Source organism: Eurosta solidaginis, chromosome X, assembly GCF_040869045.1.
Source record: "Eurosta solidaginis isolate ZX-2024a chromosome X, ASM4086904v1, whole genome shotgun sequence".
NCBI classification, from domain to species: domain Eukaryota; kingdom Metazoa; phylum Arthropoda; class Insecta; order Diptera; family Tephritidae; genus Eurosta; species Eurosta solidaginis.
The window spans coordinates 184,286,855-184,311,216 of NC_090324.1; positions in this window are offsets into that span (position 1 = coordinate 184,286,855).

Genomic DNA, 24,362 nt, shown 5'->3' on the forward strand with positions numbered 1-24,362 from the left:
TGTCATCAACCCATTTGCCTCCAGGAACATACAAAAAACTTACAGATTCATATTTTCAAGTCGATAACAATTCAACGTTTATTAAACATAATAATAAATTGCCAAACTACAATCAAAAATTCAATCTTCATCTTATTTGGAAAGATGTTTAGGATTAACCTTAATTCTTAATATTCGTTACTAAAATATACAAAATATTTAGGACAACCCTAACATTACACGCTTATTAGCGGCTTATGTATAAAGTTGTTATGGTTACAATTTAACTATCTTCCATGTGGCTAGTCATACCAGGCTATCATAAAAAACACTAGCTTACGATTTTTACTTATATTTAGGGTTCATATTTAGGTAACATTGCTTGTTTGTTTCTATTTTTCCCTTCTTCTTTTTTGTCTTTCAACTACAACTAGGATATGTTTATAGGTAAGTACATAAATGTGTATGTGCATGGACTAAGATCAGCTGGAGGCATTCCAAAACAAGTGGTATTTTTAATAATTAAAATAAATTTAATTTTTTTCTTTTTTTTTCTTAAGGTTTATAACTTCAATGCGGGTTAAAATTAGCGTAATAAATTAATTTAAATAGATTAACATGTTTTTTAAAAACCATTACCAAAATGAATGACGTACAATGTAAGTTAGAACATTCAATATCCAAATAAATTCATATCATTAAAGTACAGCAGATCAATTGTCAAACGCATTATTGACTATAGGTAGTTTACAGAAAATAGCGGGCGTCATAAAAATTACTAGCTGACGTTATTTTCTTATATTTTTGGGTAAAAGTTTTTTGTTTTTCTTTAACTTACATTTGGAAATAAATTCATATTTACGTGCATAAGTGTGTAGGTAGGTAGGTAGACTAATAGGAAGGGGGGAGTTCCATGGAAAATTGGTTGGAACAATGTTTTACTTTTATAATTTCAACGCGTATCGAAAATTGTTGAACAAAAACGTACTCTTTAACAATGTATAAATCTTATATATTGTTACGAGGTATATTTAAATTTACCCGGTTTGAGCAAAGACAAAGAATATAAAACAAACTTACGGACGGAAGATCATATGTGCCAAAGGTAATCAATCATCATATTTGAGAATTATATATATTTACTCTATTGAAATTACTGGACATACCAGGGCATCATAAGCCAACAACAAGCTACACTCTGCAAAGAATTTTGGTTTCCCTCTTTGCTTTAGGTATTTATATGAAGCTTTTGTCTTCCTATTTTGTTAAATTTGTACAAGAAAAAATTATATGCCGGTTCATAACTATGTAGAAATGTATGTATGTATATTTGCATCAGAGAAGCATGCCACAATTATTTGGTTGATTTTACATTATTAAAAAAAAATTTTTTTTTTTTGTTTGTCTAGGTTTGGTAGCAAAATTTGCGAACTGTAACTACAAATACTACAATCAACACTTAATTGGTTCGAAAGAACGATAGAATGTTCTTTAGCACATGATAATTATGATTGTCTCTCTTTTTTTTTCTTTTTTAGGAATTTTTATACATTTTACATAATAAAGTTGTTTGTTTGGTTTGTATTAACGCAAGCCAACCAAATAATTATGGTAAATAATTAAATTTTAAAGAAAAACAAGTAAGGAAGGCTAAGTTCGGGTGTAACCGAACATTACATACTCAGTTGAGAGCTATGGAAACAAAATAAGGAAAATCACCATGTAGGAAAATGAACCTAGGGTAACCCTGGAATGTGGTTGTATGACATGTGTATCAAATGGAAGGTATTAAAGAGTATTTTAAGAGAGAGTAGGCCATAGGTCTATGGATGGACGCCATTTGGGGATATCGCCATAAAGGTGGACCAGGGCTGACTCTAGAATTTGTTTGTACGATATGGGTATCAAATGAAAGGTGTTACTGTGCATTTTAAGAGGGAGTGGGCCTTAGATCTATCGGTGGACGCCTTTTCGAGATATCGCCATTAAGGTGGACCAGGAGTGACTCTAGAATGTGTTTGTACGATATGGGTATCAAATGAAAGGTGGTAATGAGTATTTTAAAAGGAAATGGGCTTTAGTTCTATAGGTGAACGCCTTTTCGAGAAATCGCCATAAAGGTGGACCAGGGGTGACTCTAGAATATGTTTGTACGATATGGGTATCAAATGAAAGCTGTTAATGAGTATTTTGAAAAGGAGTGATCCTTAGTTCCATAGGTGGACGCCGTTTCGAGATATCGCCATAAAGGTGGACCAGGGGTGTCTCTAGAATGCGTTTGTACGATACGGGAATCAGATGAAAGGTGTTACTGAGCATTTTAAGAGGGAGTGGGCATTAGGTCTATAGGTGGACGCCTTTTCGAGATATCGCCATTAGGGTGGGCCAGGGGTGACTCTAGAATGTGTTTGTACGATATGGGTATCAAGTGAAAGGTGGTAATGAGTATTTTAAAAGGGAGTAATCCTTAGTTCTATAGGTGGACGCCTTTTCGAGATATCTCTATAAAGGTGGACCAAGGGTGACTCTAGAATGTTTGTAAGATATGGGTATCAAACGAAAGGTGTTACTGACCATTTTAAGAGGGAGTGGGCATTAGGTCTATAGGTGGACGCCTTTTCGAGATATCGCCATTAGGGTGGGCCAAGGGTGACTCTAGAATATTTGTACGATATGGGTATCAAACGAAAGGTGTTACTGAGCATTTTAAGAGGGAGTGGGCATTAGGTCTATAGGTGGACGCCTTTTCGAGATATCGCCATTAGGGTGGGCCAGGGGTGACTCTAGAATGTTTGTACGATATGGGTATCAAACGAAAGGTGTTACTGAGAATTTTAAGAGGGAGTGGACATTAGGTCTATAGGTGGACGCCTTTTCGAGATATCGCCATTAGGGTGGGCCAGGGGTGACTCTAGAATGTTTGTACGATATGGGTATCAAACGAAAGGTGTTACTGAGCATTTTAAGAGGGAGTGGGCATTAGGTCTATAGGTGGACGCCTTTTCGAGATATCGCCATTAGGGTGGGCCAGGGGTGACTCTGGAATGAGTTTGTACGATATGCATATCAAATTAAAGGTATTAATGAGGGTTTTAAAAGCGAGTGGCCCTTAGATGTATATGTGAAGGCGTTCTCGCGATATCGACCAAAATGTGGACCAGGTGATCCAGAAAATCATCTGTCGGGTACTGCTAATTTATTTATATATGCAATACCATAACAGTATTCCTGCCAAGATTCCAAGGGCTGTTGATTTCGCCTTGTAGAACTTTTTCATTTTCTTCTACTTAATATGGTAGGTGTTACACCCATTTTACAAAGTTTTTTCCAAAGTTATATTTTGCGTCAATAAGCCAATCCAGTTGCCATTATTCATCCCTTTTTTCGTATTTGGTATAGAATTATGGCATTTTTTTCATTTTTCGTAATTTTCGATATCGATAAAGTGGGCGTGGTTATGGTCGGATTTCGGCCATTTTTTATACCAAGATAAAGTGAGTTCAGATAAGTACGTGGGCTAAGTTTAGTAAAGATATATCGGTTTTTGCTCCAGTTATTATGTTAACGGCCGAGCGGAAGGACAGACGGTGGACTGTGTATAAAAACTGGGCGTGGCTTCCACCGATTTCGCCCATTTTCACAGAGAATAGTTACCGTCATAGAATCTATGCCCCTACCAAATTTGAGAAGGATTGGTAAATTCTAGACAAACTAAATGAAAATGGGCGGAGCCACGCCCATTTTGAAATTTTCTTTTATTTTTGTATTTTGTTGCATCATATCATTACTGGAGTAGAATTTTGACTTAATTTACTTATATACAGTAAAGATATTAAATTTTTTGTTAAAATTTTAATTAAAAATTTTTTTTTTTTAAAAAGTGGGCGTGTTCTTCATCCAATTTTGCTAATTTTTATTTATATGAGCAAAGACAAAGAATATAAAGCTAACTTACGGACGGAAGATCATATGTGCAAAAGGTAATCAATCATCATATTTGAGAATTATATATATTTACTCTATTGAAATTACTGGACATACCAGGGCATCATAAGCCAACAACAAGCTACACTCTGCAAAGAATTTTGGTTGCCCTCTTTGCTTTAGGTATTTATATGAAGCTTTTGTTTTCCTATTATGTTAAATTTGTACAAGAAAAAATTATATGCCGGTTCATAACTATGTAGAAATGTATGTATGTATATTTGCATCAGAGAGGCATGCCACAATTATTTGGTTGATTTTACATTATTAAAAAAAATTTTTTTTTTTTTTGTTTGTCTACAACTACAAATACTACAATCAAAACTTAATTGGTTCGAAAGAACGATAGACTGTTCTTTTGCACATGATAATTATGATTGTCTCTCTTTTTTTTTTCTTTTTTAGGAAGTTTTATACATTTTACATAATAAAGTAGTTTGTTTGGTTTGTATTAACGCAAGCCAACCAAATAATTATGGTAAATAATTAAATTTTAAAGAAAAACAAGTAAGGAAGGCTAAGTTCGGGTGTAACCGAACATTACATACTCAGTTGAGAGCTATGGAGACAAAATAAGGAAAATCAACATGTAGGAAAATGAACCTAGGGTAACCCTGGAATATGGTTGTATGACATGTGTATCAAATGGAAGGTATTAAAGAGTATTTTAAGAGAGAGTAGGCCATAGTTCTATGGATGGACGCCATTTAGGGATATCGCCATAAAGGTGGACCAGGGCTGACTCTAGAATTTGTTTGTACGATATGGGTATCAAATGAAAGGTGTTACTGTGCATTTTAAGAGGGAGTGGGCCTTAGATCTATCGGCGGACGCCTTTTCGAGATATCGTCATTAAGGTGGACCAGGGGTGACTCTAGAATGTGTTTGTACGATATGGGTATCAAATGAAAGGTGGTAATGAGTATTTTAAAAGGGAATGGGCTTTAGTTCTATAGGTGAACGCCTTTTCGAGAAATCGACACAAAGGTGGACCAGGGGTGACTCTAGAATATGTTTGTACGATATGGGTATCAAATGAAAGCTGTTAATGAGTATTTTGAAAAGGAGTGATCCTTAGTTCCATAGGTGGACGCCGTTTCGAGATATCGTAATAAAGGTGGACCAGGGGTGTCTCTAGAATGTGTTTGTACGATATGGGAATCAAATGAAAGGTGTTACTGAGCATTTTAAGAGGGAGTGGGCATTAGGTCTATAGGTGGACGCCTTTTCGAGATATCGCCATTAGGGTGGGCCAGGGGTGACTCTAGAATGTTTGTACGATATGGGTATCAAACGAAAAGTGTTACTGAGCATTTTAAGAGGGAGTGGGCATTAGGTCTATAGGTGGATGCCTTTTCGAAATGTCGCCATTAGGGTGGGCCAGGGGTGACTCTAGAATGTGTTGGTATGATATGGGTATCAAATGAAAGATGATAATGGGTATTTTAAAAGGGAGTAATCCTTAGTTCTATAGGTGGACGCCTTTTCGAGATATCGCCATAAAGGTGGACCAAGGGTGACTCTAGAATGTTTGTACGATATGGGTATCAAACGAAAGGTGTTACTGAGCATTTTAAGAGGGAGTGGGCATGAGGTCTATAGGTGGACGCCTTTTCGAGATATCGTCATTAGGGTGGGCCAGGGGTGACTCTAGAATGTGTTTGTACGATATGCGTATCAAACGAAAGGTGTTACTGAGCATTTTAAGAGGGAGTGGGCATTAGGTCTATAGGTGGACGCCTTTTCGAGATATCGCCATTAAGGTGGGCCAGGGGTGACTCTAGAATGTTTGTACGATATGGGTATCAAACGAAAGGTGTTACTGAGCATTTTAAGAGGGAGTGGGCATTAGGTCTATAGGTGGACGCCTTTTCGAGATATCGCCATTAGGGTGGGCCAGGGGTGACTCTAGAATGTGTATGTACGATATGGGTATCAAATGAAAGGTGGTAATGAGTATTTTAAAAGGGAGTAATCCTTAGTTCTATAGGTGGACGCCTTTTCGAGATATCGCCATAAAGGTGGACCAAGGGCGACTCTAGAATGTTTGTACGATATGGGTATCAAACGAAAGGCGTTACTGAGCATTTTAAGAGGGAGTGGGCATTAGGTCTATAGGTGGACGCCTTTTCGAGATATCGCCATTAGGGTGGGCCAGGGGTGACTCTATAATGTTTGTACGATATGGGTATCAAACGAAAGGTGTTACTGAGCATTTTAAGAGGGAGTGGGCATTAGGTCTATAGGTGGACGCCTTTTCGAGATATCGCCATTAGGTTGGGCCAGGGGTGACTCTAGAATGTTTGTACGATATGGGTATCAAACGAAAGGTGTTACTGAGCATTTTAAGAGGGATTGGACATTAGGTCTATAGGTGGACGCCTTTTCGAGATATCGCCATTAGGGTGGGCCAGTGGTGACTCTAGAATGTTTGTACTATATGGGTATCAAATAAAAGGTATTAATGAGTATTTTAAGAGGGCGGGGGCCTTAGTTCTATATGTGGACGCCTTTTCGATATATCGCCATAAACGTGGACCAGGGGTTACTCTAGAATTTGTTTGTGCTATATGGGTATCAAATGAAAGGTGTTAATGAGTATTTTAAAAGGGAGTCGGCCTAAGTTCTATAGGTGGACGCATTTCGGAATATCGTTATAAAAGTGGACCTGGGTTTACTCTACAATGCGTTTGTACAATATGGGTGTCAAACGAAAAGTGCAATAAGTGTTTTAAAAGGGAGTGGGCCTTTGTTCTATGGGTGGACGCCTTTTCGGGATATCGCCATAAACGTGGACCAGGGGTGACTCTAGAATGCGTTTGTACAATATGGGTATCAAATGAAAGGTGTTAATGAGTATTTTAAAAGGGAGTGGGCCTTAGTTCTATAGGTGGATGCCCTTTCGAGATATCGCCATAAAGGTGGGCCAGGGGTGACTCTAGCATTTTTGTGTACGATATGGGTATCAAATGAAAGGTGTTAATGAGTATTTTAAAAGGGCGTGGGCCTTAGTTCTATAGGTGGACGCCTTTTCGAGATATCGCCATAAAGGTGGACCAGGGGTGACTCTAGAATTTGTTTGTACGATATGGGTATCAAATGAAAGGTGTTAATGAGTATTTTAAAAGGGAGTGGGCCTTAGTTCTATAGGTGGACGCCTTCTCGAGATATCGCCATAAAGGTAGACCAGGGGTGACTCTAGAATTTTTGTGTACGATATGGGTATCAAATAAAAGGTGCTAATGAGTATTTTAAAAGGGTGTGGGCCTTAGTTCTATAGGTGGACGCCTTCTCGAGATATCGCCATAAAGGTAGACCAGGGGTGACTCTAGAATTTGTGTGTACGATATGGGTATCAAAAGAAAGGTGTTAATGAGTATTTTAAAAGGGTTTGGGCCTTAGTTCTATAGGTGGACGCCTTTTCGAGATATCGCCATAAAGGTGGACCAGGGGTGACTCTAGAATTTTTGTGTACCATAAGGGTATCAAATGAAAGGTGTTAATGAGTATTTTAAAAGGGCGTGGGCCTTAGTTCTATAGGTGGACGCCTTTTCGAGATATCGCCATAAAGGTGGACCAGGGGTGACTCTAGAATTTGTTTGTACGATATGGGTATCAAATGAAAGGTGCTAATGAGTATTTTAAAAGGGTGTAGGCCTTAGTTCTATTGGTGGACGCCTTTTCGAGATATCGCCATAAAGGTGGGCCAGGGGTGACTCTAGAATTTTTGTGTACGATATGGGTATCAAATGAAAGGTGTTAATGAGTATTTTAAAAGGGCGTGGGCCTTAGTTCTATAGGTGGACGCCTTTTCGAGATATCGCCATAAAGGTGGACCAGGGGTGACTCTAGAATTTGTTTGTACGATATGGGTATCAAATAAAAGGTGCTAATGAGTATTTTAAAAGGGTGTGGGCCTTAGTTCTATAGGTGGACGCCTTCTCGAGATATCGCCATAAAGGTAGACCAGGGGTGACTCTAGAATTTTTGTGTACGATATGGGTATCAAAAGAAAGGTGTTAATGAGTATTTTAAAAGGGTTTGGGCCTTAGTTCTATAGGTGGACGCCTTTTCGAGATATCGCCATAAAGGTGGACCAGGGGTGACTCTAGAATTTTTGTGTACCATAAGGGTATCAAATGAAAGGTGTTAATGAGTATTTTAAAAGGGAGTGGGCCTTAGTTCTATAGGTGGACGCCTTTCGAGATATCGCCATAAAGGTGGGCCAGGGGTGACTCTAGATTTTTTTTGTACGATATGGGTATCAAATGAAAGGTGTTAATGAGTATTTTAAAAAGGCGTGGGCCTAAGTTCTATAGGTGGACGCCTTTTCGAGATATCGACATGAAGGTGGACCAGGGGTGACTCTAGAATTTGTCTTTACGATATGGGTATCAAATGAAAGGTGTTAAAGAGTATTTTAAAAAGGAGTGGGCCTTAGTTCTATATGTGGACGCCTTTTCGAGATATCGCCATAAACGTGGACCAGGGGTGACTCTAGAATGTGTTTGTAGGATATGGGTATCAAATTAAAGGTATTAATGAGGGTTTTAAAAGGGAGTGGCCCTTAGTTGTATATGTGAAGGCGTTTTCGAGATATCTACCAAAATGTGGACCAGGGTGATCCAGAACATCATCTGTCGGGTAACGCTAATTTATTTATATACGTAATACCACGTACAGTATTCCTTCCAAGATTCCAAGAGCTTTTGATTTCGCCTTGCAAAACTTTTTCATTTTCTTCTACTTAATATGGTAGGTGTCACACCCATTTTACCAAGTTTTTTTCTAAAGTTATATTTTGCGTCAATAGACCAATACAATTACCATGTTTCATTCCTTTTTTCGTATTTGGTATATAATTATGGCATTTTTTCATTTTTCGTAATTTTCGATATCGAAAAAGTGGGCGTGGTCATAGTCGGATTTCGGTCATTTTTTACACCAATACAAAGTAAGTTCAGATAAGTACGTGAACTGAGTTTAGTAAAGATATATCGATTTTTGCTCAAGTTATCGTGTTAACGGCCGAGCGGAAGGATAGACGGTCGACTGTGTATAAAAACTGGGCGTGGCTTCAACCGATTTCGCCCTTTTTCACAGAAAACGGTAATCATCCTAGGAGCTAAGCCTCTACCAAATTTCACAAGGATTGGTTAGTTTTTGTTCGACTTATGGCATTAAAATTATCCTAGACAAATTAAATGAAAAGGAGCGGAGCCACGCCCATTTTGAAATTTTCTTTTATTTTTGTATTTTGTTGCACCATATCATTCCTGGAGTTGAATGTTCGCATAATTAACTTATATGCTGTAAAGATATTAACTTTTCTTTTAGAATTTGAATTAAAAAAAAATTTTTTTAAAAAGTGGGCGTGGTCGTTCTCCGATTTTGCTAATTTTTATTAAGCAGACATAAAGTAATAAGAGTAACGTTCTTGCCAAATTTCATCATGATATCTTCAACGACTGCCAAACTACAGCGTGCAAAACTTCTAAATTACCTTCATTTAAAAGTGGGCGGTGCCACTCCCATTGTCCAAAATTTTACTAGTTTTCTATTCTGCGTCATAAGCTCAACTCACCTACCAAGTTTCATCGCTTAATGAGTATTTGGTAATGAATTATCGCACTTTTTCGATTTTTCGAAATTTTCGATATCGAAAAAGTGGGCGTGGTTATTGTCCGAAATCGTTAATTTTAAATGGCGATCTGAGATGAGTGCCCAGGAATCTACATACCAAATTTCATCAAGATACCTCAAAATTTACTCAAGTTATCGTGTTAACGGACAGACGGACGGACGGACATGGCTCAATCAAATTTTTTTTCGATACTGATGATTTTGATATATGGAAGTCTATATCTATCTCGATTCCTTTATACCTGTACAACCAACCGTTATGCAATCAAAGTTAATATACTCTGTGAGCTCTGCTCAACTGAGTATAAAAATGTAAGCGATTGAACGTACATTTTTTTAACTTAATATGCCCATCTCGGCTTTACATACATAGTTATGTAGACCCTTTTTAGCTACAAAACGATTTTTACGAATTTACATACATAAGTACGCACGACAGGTGTACCGATTTATATACATACGTTTGTAAAGTAGGTAGGTAATTATGCCCACTAATATGCCAATTTGTCTTGGTTGCAAATCAAAGCAAACAAAATTTAAACAATAACAAAGGCAACAAAGATATTGGTACAATATTACTTACATATTTTATGGTGGTAGGTATGTATGTGGGTGATGCAATCCAGCGATGAAAGGCCTTTCAGCGGTGTTGATGCAGTTGGAATATCTGTTTGACAAATTTCTTGCTTTGGTTTTGATTTTGGGCTATGATGTGACTTACACTGTAAGGGAGTGCTATCGCTTACAGTGACACATAAAACCGTTCGGTAGCAGCACAATTTAATTTGAATATATTTTGTATTTTGACCAAAATGAATTAATTTTTTTTTTCTTTTTAATTTTTTAAGTAATTTTCTTTATTTTTTTTCTTTTGTTTTGTGGGGAAAGACGGTGTTAAGTATACCTACCACGCATTTGCATGTTTAAATAACTTTCAATTAATTATTAATGGTTTTTTTTTTTTTTAAACACATTTACTCGTTTTATTTTTAATTTTCTTTTCTTTCTATCTTCCTTTTGTTACTTTTAACTACTTTAAATTGCTTTAACCTTATTTTAGGCCTTCGTAACCTAACTTCATCTCTTTTTTTTACAAAATCTTGTGTTTAGCACTAATTTTTACTACTTTTCCTAATTTTTTCCATTTAATTCACTGCGCTAAACTTATTATTTTTTTTTTGGCTTATCCCTCGTTTTTTTTGGTCTTTTTTTTCTTTTTGGGACTTTTTTTTCACTATGACACTTTTAATATTTGTCATACTGTGCACTAATTTGTTTTGCAAATGGATGGTGGATGGCAAACAGGGACGAAAATGCTGCCTATTTCATGTGCGCCTGATGGTGCTTGAATAAGGTGGGGTGGTAAAACCAAGCCCCAGGATCCTTCTAGATTCCTAATCTTCGTTGGTCGCATGGGAATTGGTGGAGGTCACTCTTGATGCTTCTCAGCTCCAATTTGTACCAATGGTTCGTAACCAAAAAGCTTCCACACCCTCACCTATGTGCACTCGGAAAGTGACTTCCAACTTGTCAGGAGGCGATGAGTGTGGGTAGGAATTTCTGCCTATATGTTAGTCACGCCTATTGAAGAAAAATACCCTATAATTATTTCCTATCTAAGGAGATTTAAATGAAAATTTCTTACTTCCGTATTTATCCGATCAGTTAATTTATCTAATTTTGTATATAATAAGCTGGTCTGATCTATTTATGTGGGGTGCGAATAAGACAAAGCTTTTTCCACCTTACAGCTCAACGTTTCGCTAAGATTTTCTTAGCATCTTCAGGAGCGTAAACTGAAAATGGTAGATTTTTGTTGCACTAAATATTTACGTTAAAAAAACTAAACAATGATATTGTTGCATTAAATTTAACAAAAACATAAACACACAATGTTGATACCATCATTCGTGGTACTCTTGTCATGAGTATGTCATGTGAGTATGACAAGAGTACCACGAATGATGGTATCAACATTGTATGTTTATGTTTTTGTTAAATTTAATGCAACAATATCAATGTTTAGTTTTTTTAACGTAAATATTTAGTGCAACAAAAATCTACCATTTTCAGTTTACGCTCCTGAAGATGCTAAGAAAATCTTAGCGAAACGTTGAGCTGTAAGGTGGAAAAAGCTTTGTCTTATTCGCACCCCAAATAAATAGATCAGACCAGCTTATTATATACAAAATTAGAAAATTTCTTACCTTATTGAGAGAAAACAAAACCCATGTGGTTTGCGGGAACTATCTTTAATGGAGCTGTCCGTCCGGTGCGATGGAAAACAGGAAGGAGAGGCTAACTGTAGCCGTTCAGGCTCTTTTATACCCTCGGACTTCCTATCTTTTGGCTTCTGTTTTTTACACTTTCCTAACTTCGTTTGAGAAAATGTTTAATGTCACTTAAATGCGTCTTTTCAATCATTGTAATAAAACTAAAACAGAATGCCTTGAATGATTTGATTTTGCTACTGTTTGCAATTTTCCTCGCCTACGAGACATATTTAACTAACTCTGGCGCATTTCAGCATTTGAAAGTTTCGGACAGATTTACCTTGGGGAAATCCAAGCGATGATTGTTCACGTTTCCGCCAATAGGTGACAATTTGTTGTTTTTACTAGAGGTAATCAATTGAATGCCCTAGAGCGGCAATAAAGTTCTTAAGTCAATTTCTCACATGCGAGAAATTTTATTTCAAAGGGGGATAGGTACACGCAAAAAGACATATTGCAGCCCAAGCGACCATTAAAAAAAACCCTATAATATGACACCGTAAGACGGAGTATTAGGGGGAACTAACTACGAATGTCCTTAGCATGATAAGTACCTATCTCTCTACCTTGCAAATCTTCAAGTTGATAGTAGCAGTTTCCAAGTTTTTTACGAACTCTGCATTTGACAAACAGTGGACCTAGTTTGGCATTAAAATTTTGAGTAAATTTACTTTGGACAAAATTTCGACGATAGACTTTTTGACCTTCCCTGAACGATACTCGCTTTGAGCGCAAGTTATACTCTTTTTCATTGCGTTCATAAGCTTTACGTATGTTTGTTTGAATATCTTTTCTAAGCAAGGCCAAATTATCTGATCGCGCGATCGGCATTACTGGCTCTTCTAACAGCGATAACTCTTTCAATAACTGATAATCTGATCCATGCATTATCATGTCCAATCCGAATAAAGCTCTATATGGGGAACACCCTAGGGATTGATGCAATGATGATCGTAAGGAACATGAAATACTAGTCAGGTGTACGTCCCACTCAGTCTGATCATGCTTCAGGTATGACCGAATAGCGGATAATAGTGAACGATTCACCCGCTCTGCAGCATTACTTTGAGGGGAGTACAACGCAGTATACAAATGATGAATACCAAGCTCTGTCAGGAAGGCGTTAAAGTCGTTAGACTTAAACTGTGTGCCATTATCACTGACTATAGTTTCGGGCACACCGAAACTATGAAATATATTCTTTAACAAAAAGTCTTGGATGGCAGCAGACGTAAACTTTTTAAGGGGTTGTATCCAATGATACTTGCTGAAATGGTCTAAAACGATTAGAATCCCTATATGGCCGGTCTTGCTGCGCGGATACGGGCCCAGCAGGTCAATATATAACCGTTGAAACGGTATACATGTCTGACTATGGGAACACATGGGTGGACGAAGAGTTACATTTGTGGCTTTGTTCTCCTTACACTTGTCGCACTGAGCTATATAAGCGCGTACATCTTTTGCTAAGCCAGGCCAAAAAAGATAACGCCGCAACTTCTCAGTGGTCTTCTGTACACCTGCATGAGATGAGGTTCAACTGTCATGGGCCTGCTTGAGCACATCGCTCCTTAGCCTTTCGGGAACCCATAATTTCCAAGAATACTTATCCTCAACTTCATTACCAATTGCATGTTCTGTGCGCATATACAAAGACTTGTCTACGATTTTTATATCAGGAAACTTCTCTTTGTTTTCTTGGTATTGAACTTTAAGCTTTGCATAGGCATCGTCGTCAAAAGCATTTGATTCGAGGTCTATTACAGGTCCCATATCCAATTCAGCTATTTCGTCTTCCTCTAGCCGGGACAAAGCATCCAAAACAACATGTTCTTTACCTTTCCTATAGGAAATCGAAAACTTAAATTGTTGCAACCTGAATATCCACCGTGCCAGTCTACCAGATACGTTTTGTTGGAGCATCAGCCATAAAAGACTAGAATGGTCCGTCACCACCTCAAATTCCTGAAGTTCTAAATAACACCTAAATTTCTCAATGGCAAGTATTACGGCCAGACACTCGCGCTCCGTTATTGATTGTGTCCATCAATATACTCATGGTCGACGGCGCGTTACAAAGGCCGAACGGCATTACCCTAAGTTGGTATAGCGGACGACCCGTAACCGTAAAGGCGGTCAAATCTATTTTCGAATACGCATCCTTTAAATCTAATTTGGTAATTATGTTTGCCTTAGGCAGTCTAGAAAAAATACCATCGATGCTAGGTAATGGATACGCATCCTTTTTTGTAGCATCGTTAAGCTTACGAGCATCCAAGCAAAGTCGAACTTTGTTAGGCTTAATAACAAGTCCCATTGGAGAGCTCCACGCGCTTTCAGAAGGTTCAATCACATCAAGTTCCAGCATACGATCAATTTCTTGATAAAGACGCTTTTCCACCGCTGGACTTACTGGGTAAAAATGCTGTTTAAAAGGCTTCGCACTTCCTACATCGATATCATGCTGTATCCATGTAGTGCGACTTAAACCTTCCGGAGCACTGGGAAACAGATGCTTAACAACTTCTAGCTGCTGCTTTTGTTGTTGACTCAATAGGTTATAGTTGACCTCGTCAGATGTAATGGAATCAGGGAATTGTTCGAGGGAACATATGACATTTGGAGCAAGCTCGAAGGCTGTCCAAAAGTCATGGCCTAAAATGAGTTTTTGTTTGATAGATGGTATAACATATAGTTTAATTGGCTTCTGTAGAGACTTATAGGTCATAATAACGTCAAGTACACCTATGATATGCTGTTTTCCCCCATCAGCGGTTGTGGCATGTGACTTCAACCGTCCGAATTCAGGAAACCTCGTAAAATCTTCGGACGCAAGCGATAAGCCAATACAACTAATATTTGCACCAGTATCTAACAAACCTAGTTCGGTAAATGTAAGGAAGGAGACTTCGGCGTAGCTACGCAAATCACTTTGGTTGCTAAAGACTGTTGACACTAACAGCTGTTGGTGTCCTTTTACATTTTCGTAAAATGATTTCAGTCTTAAATGTCGTTTACAAATCTTGGGTTTAACATCACTAAAGATTCGATTTCTCACTTGCAAATAATTTTGTAAACGCTCCTCGCAAGGACGAAATCGAATTGGTACATTTTCGGGAATATTTTCCCCATGTGTGGATGAGTCTTTTGTTAAAGGCTCCCTTTGTAATAAAGGCAAAGGTAAACTATTTATGCTTGCGGGGGCTGCCGGCTGGGATTGGATGCACCCGTGCGTCGATTTTCCGAAAACTTCCCAACGCATGTTGGACATTAGGGTTTGTACACATTGAGACCACCACATCCATAACAAAAAATACGACGATCAGCTAGACAGTTTTCCCAGATATGGCCAACCTCATCACAGTTCCAACACTTTAACTTTGCTTGGCTACTGTGAATGGCTGCTAACTCAACATCAGTTGTTTCATTGTCGGAATGAACTGGCTCTGCTTCATCCAGACTACATATTTGGCATCGATTGAAATTTGGTTTTGGTTTACTAAGGGTGTCTATTGGGCCACTAAGCTCTTGTGTCAAGTTTTCACCTATTTTGACCAAACGCCGCAAATGACCAATAGAGTGTACCGGCTGGTACAATAGTTTTTGTCGGGTTTCTGGGCGTAAGTTATGTTTAAGTATCTCTAATAATTCTTCTTCCTCTATTCTGACCGAATATTTGTCAATTAGGGAAGCAACGGCATCATAATACGTTGAAAATGATTCACCAGGCTTTTGCTTCCTGGACCTATCCATTTCTCGACTCATAAAGTCAGAACGATAATCTTTGTAATGTTGGCGAAGGGATGCATAAATGTTCGACCAAACGACTTGATTGACTTGTTTGTGGTATCGCCAATACCACTCTCGTGCTTTTCCAATAAGAAGTATATGTATGCGCTTGCGCATAGAAGTAAAATCACTATCTAAAGTTTCGTCCGTGAGGGACTTCACGCGATAAATAAATTCTTCGACTCCTAACCCCTCAGAAGATCCATCGAATTGGAGAATACACTTTCGCATGGTGTTTGCAACCTTTCGAGGAACTACCGCCGGCGACTGAATCTCGCGAATCGCAGGTAATAATCCTTGGGTATTACTAGGGCTAGAGCCTGGCTGGGAGTTAGGGTTATTGTTAACATTTAACGTTGACATGATACGGGTGATAGATTGTTCAATCAATCCTTGAACTACGGTGTAGTCTACCTCATTATTTCGATGGGTATTTCCAGAACGATTGGGTCTACCTCGTCTTCTATTTGATTGTCTGGGTGGAGGAACGTGAGTATTATCCAGGCTATGACTATTATCGAATGCAGACGACTGCATTGCGCCAGCCTCGTCGTTACGTTGCTCTTGTAAATCTTGAGGTTGTGAAGTCTCAGTTTGATTAAATGCACTCGTCAAACTTCGGGTTATGATTGTTCTATCTGCGGCTGCAGCAGAAGATATCTTTGGAATTGCTCCTACTTTCCTACTACTACTTTCAAGTCTCGCTGACTTATTTCTTTTTTGCAAATGTAGCAAACATTATTCTCCGCGAAACAACTTTCAAAACACAGTTTATGAAAAAGATGTTTGCAGGGCAACAAAAAACAAGGGTTATTATTATTTATTTCCTGGCTATAAATAGCACATTGGTTTTCTGGGGCAAGTCCTGACCACGGGGGTTGTTGTGGACTTCTGTGTAAAGGCATTATTTCAAAATAAAACAAGTAAGAACGGGACTGTCTTCGGCTGTGCCGAAGACTTCATACCTTTCATGAATGGGGCTGAACAATAATCTTATCCCGTTCGTAATCTCCGAATAATCGGAGGTATAAGATAAGAAATATATAGTGAACAGATCTACATATCTTAACGATTTTTAAGATAAATATAAAATAAAAAACAGGTAGGTAATTCGTGTGAGGATGCAAAGTTTCAGGTTTTTTGTGGTCTGCGTGTAAAAACTATGACTACGAATCACGTATTTCAAAAATATATGACGAAAACGTAACTATTTGATGAAATTTGATGATTTTTGAAGATTCTAGCCGTAAAAAAGGGGTCAAAATGACAGTTTATATGAAGTATATAATATATATACGACCGATCTCTATGATTTTTTCAGACAACAATATATGCTATATACGTAAGCATTTTGTGAAATTTGAAGCTTCTAACTGTTAAAACGGGGCAGAAATTGCGTAAAGTTTCTTATCTGAACAATCGGTTGTATGAGATATATACTATGTGTACCACCGATCTCAATGATTTTTTCAGACATCAATATATGCTATACGCGTAAGCAGTTGGTGAAATTTGAAGCTTCTAGCTGTTAAAATGGGGCCGAAATCGTAAAAAAATATATATATACTATATATATATACTATATATACCATCATATATATATTATATATATCACCGATCTCCATGATTTTTTGACACAACAATACATACTATATACGTAAGCAATCGGTGAAATTTGAAGCTTATAACTGTTAAAATGGGGAAGAAATTGCGCAAAGTTTCTTATCTGAACAATCGGTTGTATGGGATATATACTATATATACCACCGGTATCTATGATTTTCTCAGACAACAATATATGCTATACACGTAAGCATTTGGTCAAATTTGAACATATCTAAACGATTTTTAAGATAAATATAAAATAAACAATTAAGAACGGGACTGTCTTCGGCTGTGCCGAAGACTTCATACCTTTCATGAATGGGGCTGAACAATAATCTTATCCCGTTCGTAATCTCCGAATAATCGGATGTATAAGATAAGAAATATATAGTGAACAGATCTACATACCTTAACGATTTTTAAGATAAATATAAAATAAAAAACAGGTAGGTAATTCGTGTGAGGATGCAAAGTTTCAGGTTTTTTGTGGTCTGCGTGTAAAAACTATGACTACGAATCACGTATTTCAAAAATATATGACGAAAACGTAACTATTTGATGAAATTTGATGAATTTTGAAGATTCTAGCCGTAAAAAAGGGGTCAAAATGACAGTTTATATGAAGTATATAATATATATACGACCGATCTCTATGATTTTTTCAGACAACAATATATGCTATATACGTAAGCATTTTGTGAAATTTGAAGCTTCTAACTGTTAAAACGGGGCAGAAATTGCGTAAAGTTTCTTATCTGAACAATCGGTTGTATGAGATATATACTATGTGTACCACCGATCTCAATGATTTTTTCAGACATCAATATATGCTATACACGTAAGCAGTTGGTGAAATTTGAAGCCTCTAGCTGTTAAAATGGGGCCGAAATCGTAAAAAAATATATATATACTATATATATATACTATATATACCATCATATATATATTATATATATCACCGATCTCCATGATTTTTTGACACAACAATACATACTATATACGTAAGCAATCGGTGAAATTTGAAGCTTATAACTGTTAAAATGGGGAAGAAATTGCGCAAAGTTTCTTATCTGAACAATCGGTTGTATGGGATATATACTATATATACCACCGGTATCTATGATTTTCTCAGACAACAATATATGCTATACACGTAAGCATTTGGTCAAATTTGAACATATCTAAACGATTTTTAAGATAAATATAAAATAAACAATTAAGAACGGGACTGTCTTCGGCTGTGCCGAAGACTTCATACCTTTCATGAATGGGGCTGAACAATAATCTTATCCCGTTCGTAATCTCCGAATAATCGGATGTATAAGATAAGAAATATATAGTGAACAGATCTACATACCTTAACGATTTTTAAGATAAATATAAAATAAAAAACAGGTAGGTAATTCGTGTGAGGATGCAAAGTTTCAGGTTTTTTGTGGTCTGCGTGTAAAAACTATGACTACGAATCACGTATTTCAAAAATATATGACGAAAACGTAACTATTTGATGAAATTTGATGAATTTTGAAGATTCTAGCCGTAAAAAAGGGGTCAAAATGACAGTTTATATGAAGTATATAATATATATAAGACCGATCTCTATGATTTTTTCAGACAACAATATATGCTATATACGTAAGCATTTTGTGAAATTTGAAGCTTCTAACTGTTAAAACGGGGCAGAAATTGCGTAAAGTTTCTTATCTGAACAATCGGTTGTATGAGATATATACTATGTGTACCACCGATCTCAATGATTTTTTCAGACATCAATATATGCTATACACGTAAGCAGTTGGTGAAATTTGAAGCTTCTAGCTGTTAAAATGGGGCCGAAATCGTAAAAAAATATATATATACTATATATACCATCATATATATATTATATATATCACCGATCTCCATGATTTTTTGACACAACAATACATACTATATACGTAAGCAATCGGTGAAATTTGAAGCTTATAACTGTTAAAATGGGGAAGAAATTGCTCAAAGTTTCTTATCTGAACAATCGGTTGTATGGGATATATACTATATATACCACCGGTATCTATGATTTTCTCAGACAACAATATATGCTATACACGTAAGCATTTGGTCAAATTTGAACATATCTAAACGATTTTTAAGATAAATATAAAATAAAAAATAGGTAGGTAATCTGTGTGAGGATGCAAAGCTTCACGTTTTTTGTGGTCTGCATGTAAAAACTATGGCTACGAATCACGTATTCCAAAAATATATGACGTAAACGTAACTATTTGATGAAATTTGTTGAATCTTGAAGCTTCTAGCCGTAAAAAAGGGTCCAATATGACAGTTTATATGAAGTATATAATATATATACCACCGATCTCTATGATTTTTTCAGACAACAATATATGCTATATACGAAAGCATTTTGTGAAATTTGAAGCTTCTAACTGTTAAAACGGGGCAGAAATTGCGCAAAGTTTCTTATCTGAACAATCGGTTGTATGAGATATATACTATGTATACCACCGATCTCAACGATTTTTTCAGACATCAATATATGCTATACACGTAAGCAGTTGGTGAAATTTGAAGCTTCTAGCTGTTAAAATGGGGTAGAAATTGCGAAAAATTTCTTATCTGAACAATCGGTTGTATGAGATATATACTATATATACAACCGATCTCTATGATTTTTTCAGACGACAATATATGTTATATACGTAAGCAATCAGTGAAATTTGAAGCTTATAGCTGTTAAAATGGGGTAGAAATTGCGAAAAGTTTCTTATCTGAACAATCGGTTGTATGAGATATATACTATATATACAACCGATCTCTATGATTTTTTCAGACAACAATATATGCTATATACATAACCAATCGGTGAAATTTGAAGCTTATAGCTGTTAAAATGGGGGTAGAAATTGCGAAAAGTTTCTTATCTGAACAATCGGTTGTATGAGATATATACTATATATACAACCGATCTCTATAATTTTTTCAGACAACAATATATGCTATATAAGTAAATATTCGGTGAAATTTTAAGCTTCTAGCTGTTAAAATGGGGCTAAAATTTGCGAAATTATATATATATATACTATATATATATACTATATATACCACCATATATATACTATATATACCACCGATCTTTATGATTTTTTCAGACAACAATATATGCTATATACGTAAGCATTCGCTGAAATTTGAAGCCTCTAGCTCTTAAAATAGAGCAGTAATTACGAAAAGTTCCTTATCTGAACAATCGGTTGTGGGGGATATATACTATATATACGACCGATCTCATAAATTTTTTCAGGCAACAATATGTGCAATATACGAAAGTATATGGTGAAGTTTGAAGCTTCAATCTGTTAAATTGGGTAAGATATTACAAAAATCCTCTTTTTCTGAAAAATCGGTTGTATGGAGGATATATGCTATAGTGGTCCGATCCGGTCGGTTCCGACAAATGTCTAATCGGACACCCAAATACACCTGCTCACCAAATTTTATCAAGATATCTCAAAAATTGAGGGACTAGTTTGCATACAAACAGACAGACGGACAGACGGACAGACGGACATGGCTAAATCAACTCAGCTCTTCAACCTGATTATTTCGGTATACTTAATGGTGGGTCTATCTATTTTCCTTTAAGGACTTACAATTTTCGGTTTCGTGACGAAATTAATATACCATTTCATTTTCATGAAAGGTATAAAAATAGGTAGGTAATCTGTGTGAGGATGCAAAGCTTCACGTTTTTTGTGGTCTGCATGTAAAAACTATGGCTACGAATCACGTATTCCAAAAATATATGACGTAAACGTAACTATTTGATGAAATTTGATGAATCTTGAAGCTTCTAGCCGTAAAAAAGGGTCCAATATGACAGTTTATATGAAGTATATAATATATATAGCACCGATCTCTATGATTTTTTCAGACAACAATATATGCTATATACGAAAGCATTTTGTGAAATTTGAAGCTTCTAACTGTTAAAACGGGGCAGAAATTGCGCAAAGTTTCTTATCTGAACAATCGGTTGTATGAGATATATACTATGTATACCACCGATCTCAACGATTTTTTCAGACATCAATATATGCTATACACGTAAGCAGTTGGTGAAATTTGAAGCTTCTAGCTGTTAAAATGGGGTAGAAATTGCGAAAAGTTTCTTATCTGAACAATCGGTTGTATGAGATATATACTATATATACAACCGATCTCTATGATTTTTTCAGACGACAATATATGTTATATACGTAAGCAATCAGTGAAATTTGAAGCTTATAGCTGTTAAAATGGGGTAGAAATTGCGAAAAGTTTCTTATCTGAACAATCGGTTGTATGAGATATATACTATATATACAACCGATCTCTATGATTTTTTCAGACAACAATATATGCTATATACATAACCAATCGGTGAAATTTGAAGCTTATAGCTGTTAAAATGGGGTAGAAATTGCGAAAAGTTTCTTATCTGAAAAATCGGTTGTATGAGATATATACTATATATACAACCGATCTCTATAATTTTTTCAGACAACAATATATGCTATATAATTAATATTCGGTGAAATTTGAAGCTTCTAGCTGTTAAAATGGGGCTAAAATTTGCGAAATTATATATATATATACTATATATATATACTATATATACCACCATATATATACTATATATACCACCGATCTTTATGATTTTTTCAGACAACAATATATGCTATATACGTAAGCATTCGCTGAAATTTGAAGCCACTAGCTCTAAAAATAGGGCAGTAATTACGAAAAGTTCCTTATCTGAACAATCGGTTGTGGGGGATATATACTATATATACGACCGATCTCATAAATTCTTTCAGGCAACAATATGTGCAATATACGAAAGTATATGGTGAAGTTTGAAGCTTCAATCTGTTAAATTGGGTAAGATATTACAAAAATCCTCTTTTCTGAAAAATCGGTTGTATGGAGGATATATGCTATAGTGGTCCGATCCGGTCGTCGTTCCGACAAATGTCTAATCGGACACCCAAATACACCTGCTCACCAAATTTTATCAAGATATCTCAAAAATTGAGGGACTAGTTTGCATACAAACAGACAGACGGACAGACGGACAGACGGACATGGCTAAATCAACTCAGCTTTTCAACCTGATTATTTCGGTATACTTAATGGTGGGTCTATCTATTTTCCTTTAAGGACTTACAATTTTCGGTTTCGTGACGAAATTAATATACCATTTCATTTTCATGAAAGGTATAAAAACAGGTAGGTAATTCGTGTGAGGATGCAAAGTTTCAGGTTTTTTGTGGTCTGCGTGTAAAAACTATGACTACGAATCACGTATTTCAAAAATATATGACGAAAACGTAACTATTTGATGAAATTTGATGAATTTTGAAGATTCGAGCCGTAAAAAAGGGGTCAAAATGACAGTTTATATGAAGTATATAATATATATACGACCGATCTCTATGATTTTTTCAGACAACAATATATGCTATATACGTAAGCATTTTGTGAAATTTGAAGCTTCTAACTGTTAAAACGGGGCAGAAATTGCGTAAAGTTTCTTATCTGAACAATCGGTTGTATGAGATATATACTATGTGTACCACCGATCTCAATGATTTTTTCAGACATCAATATATGCTATACACGTAAGCAGTTGGTGAAATTTGAAGCTTCTAGCTGTTAAAATGGGGCCGAAATCGTAAAAAAATATATATATACTATATATATATACTATATATACCATCATATATATATTATATATATCACCGATCTCCATGATTTTTTGACACAACAATACATACTATATACGTAAGCAATCGGTGAAATTTGAAGCTTATAACTGTTAAAATGGGGAAGAAATTGCGCAAAGTTTCTTATCTGAACAATCGGTTGTATGGGATATATACTATATATACCACCGGTATCTATGATTTTCTCAGACAACAATATATTATATGCTATACACGTAAGCATTTGGTCAAATTTGAACATATCTAAACGATTTTTAAGATAAATATAAAATAAAAAATAGGTAGGTAATCTGTGTGAGGATGCAAAGCTTCACGTTTTTTGTGGTCTGCATGTAAAAACTATGGCTACGAATCACGTATTCCAAAAATATATGACGTAAACGTAACTATTTGATGAAATTTGATGAATCTTGAAGCTTCTAGCTGTAAAAAAGGGTCCAATATGACAGTTTATATGAAGTATATAATATATATACCACCGATCTCTATGATTTTTTCAGACAACAATATATGCTATATACGAAAGCATTTTGTGAAATTTGAAGCTTCTAACTGTTAAAACGGGGCAGAAATTGCGCAAAGTTTCTTATCTGAACAATCGGTTGTATGAGATATATACTATGTATACCACCGATCTCAACGATTTTTTCAGACATCAATATATGCTATACACGTAAGCAGTTGGTGAAATTTGAAGCTTCTAGCTGTTAAAATGGGGTAGAAATTGCGAAAAGTTTCTTATCTGAACAATCGGTTGTATGAGATATATACTATATATACAACCGATCTCTATGATTTTTTCAGACGACAATATATGTTATATACGTAAGCAATCAGTGAAATTTGAAGCTTATAGCTGTTAAAATGGGGTAGAAATTGCGAAAAGTTTCTTATCTGAACAATCGGTTGTATGAGATATATACTATATATACAACCGATCTCTATGATTTTTTCAGACAACAATATATGCTATATACATAACCAATCGGTGAAATTTGAAGCTTATAGCTGTTAAAATGGGGTAGAAATTGCGAAAAGTTTCTTATCTGAACAATCGGTTGTATGAGATATATACTATATATACAACCGATCTCTATAATTTTTTCAGACAACAATATATGCTATATAAGTAAATATTCGGTGAAATTTGAAGCTTCTAGCTGTTAAAATGGGGCTAAAATTTGCGAAATTATATATATATATACTATATATATATACTATATATACCACCATATATATACTATATGTACCACCGATCTTTATGATTTTTTCAGACAACAATATATGCTATATACGTAAGCATTCGCTGAAATTTGAAGCCTCT